We start from the raw sequence: 2,234 nt of genomic DNA on the forward strand, positions 1-2,234 counted from the left end.
TGCTATTGCCATAAATCTTTTAACCACCAACGCGGAACCCGGTTCCTTGTGGCGAAACAAAGATAACTCAACCACTAGACCAGGTTTTCTTTTGATAAAACAATCAGAAAAATAATTTAAATATAATAGTTCATATTCATCATTTTCCTTAGTAACCCTAGGTTTCAATTATGTTAAACAACTCCATGATTTATCAGAATAAGTTAGGGGTTTTGTTATAAGGCTAAAACCCATCAGATTGCATATAAATATTACCCGTAACAACGTCAGAATGATGGTGAACGGCGAGGTGATCCGAATCGGATTTTGATGAAGGATTGTGTATATCTATATTATATATAAAGGAAGAGTGATGGGCAATGGAGTAATTTCATAATTAGAGCATGAGGATAGAAACGTCATTTCATAATTGGGCAGAAAAAGTAATTTGCCAATCCATCGATTCATTCTTTAAACGTATCGTATAAGTTTATGAAGCGTCATGTTTTGTGTATTTACTCTTGTATCCTTTGTGGCTTACATATCCTTTATCTATATTAATATTATATAATAATAGCTTCACTAAATGCAGCATATGAAAGGTCGGGAGTTGTGATTAGAATTGATTAAACTAACAATTACACTAAAGACGTTTAATGACTATTTATTTCGTTCTTAGTTCTTATATCCAACTCAAAAGCCTCTCATCCACTATATAAACAATAGAAGTCTTGCTTAGAAGGATGCTTCCAAGATCATCAACTTACAACAAAATACAAACACTTGTGAAGCTTGTCACGCTTCTGTTTCTAATTCTATATTTGAAGTTTCAAGTTCCAAGTTGGGTGTTCGCTCCTCCTCGACAAACAAATTGCTTCGGTTGTTGTACCCTGGAAACATACGAATTCTCTTGGGAGACCCACAATCTATTTTAAGTGACCCATGTTGAACAATAATCCTCATCCCCATTTAGTGTTTTATTTCATTTCTTTGTACTCATTTAATTAGTTGTAACTTTGATCAACACTTCTTGTTAGATATTCGCTTATTAAAGGGAAATTAGACGGGATGAAGAAAAATTTGTCAAGAGAAAAAAGTACGTGATTATTTTAATATGGTTGTGGTTATTTAAATACTGGTATTCATGATAGTGATGTAGAAAATGTCTGAAAATTGAATAACGTATCGGTTGGTATTCGGTTTGCCATTGATAAAAAGTTCTTATTGTTTGAAGATAGACAATAGTAATAGAAAATACATTACATTTGAATTATAAACACTATAACACCAAGCTTCATAGTGAATATAAGGCGTTGCATTTTTTTAAAAGACAAATAATTTTCCAAAAATGATAGCTATATAAAATATTATTATAAAATAAGCACAAAAACGTTTAGAAGTACCAAATAACAAAAATGATTATTTTGTAGTGTAATTAACTATCTTTTTTTTGGAAGTATTGTATTTAACGTAATGAAAAATATTCACAAAGAGGATACCATTAATTTTTAATATGAATTCACAATTTCAATAAAACTGGATTCCTTCTTTAAATCAATTTGTACTTTAAGGAAAAAAGTAATCTTATTTTAAATACTTTTTCACATGTTTTATTTTTTTGTAAACTGTATTTACATTTACATTAGTAATTTATAGAAGCCATATGTTGACTTAAATTATCAGGGATAACAAAATCATTATTTTAATCGAAAAGCATGCAATTTTCTTAAAAAAATTTATTTATAGCTGCTGAATATGTTGTTAACATGTATGATCTAGTTGTTTCATTATTCATTACATTTCTTGTTGCAAAACTTATGTACTTATTTAACAACAATGCTTATTTTTATGGTTTATTTATATCCAGGAGTGCACAACTGCACATACTAGTCAGTGAACATGACTTCATACAAATACGTCTTGCCTTCTTCTCATGGAAGTATACCTTATAATGATCCATATGTTCACAATCATGTACCAAGAATGGATCTGAACTAGGGTGTTTGGGAGTATCCTATCATGATGAATGTCACATAACCCACTTTTGCTGATGCATTGTCGGGTGAGAATTTGATTCTAATTGCGGAAGGTTACACTTCAATCTGTGCAGGTGTAGCAACATGAAGACAACATATGATAGTGGGGTCTTACTTGGCTTGGATGTAAAAGAAGCAAATTGTTTTTAGACGAGTTATCTATATCATTCTTTTAACTTGATTTTAGTTTCTACAAGTAGTTGTGTTTCTACAAATTAC

The sequence above is a fragment of the Bidens hawaiensis genome, unplaced genomic scaffold, assembly GCF_021521415.1.
Source record: "Bidens hawaiensis isolate Kalapana, Puna unplaced genomic scaffold, B.hawaiensis_p1.1 tig00043476_1, whole genome shotgun sequence".
Taxonomy (NCBI): Eukaryota; Viridiplantae; Streptophyta; class Magnoliopsida; order Asterales; family Asteraceae; genus Bidens; species Bidens hawaiensis.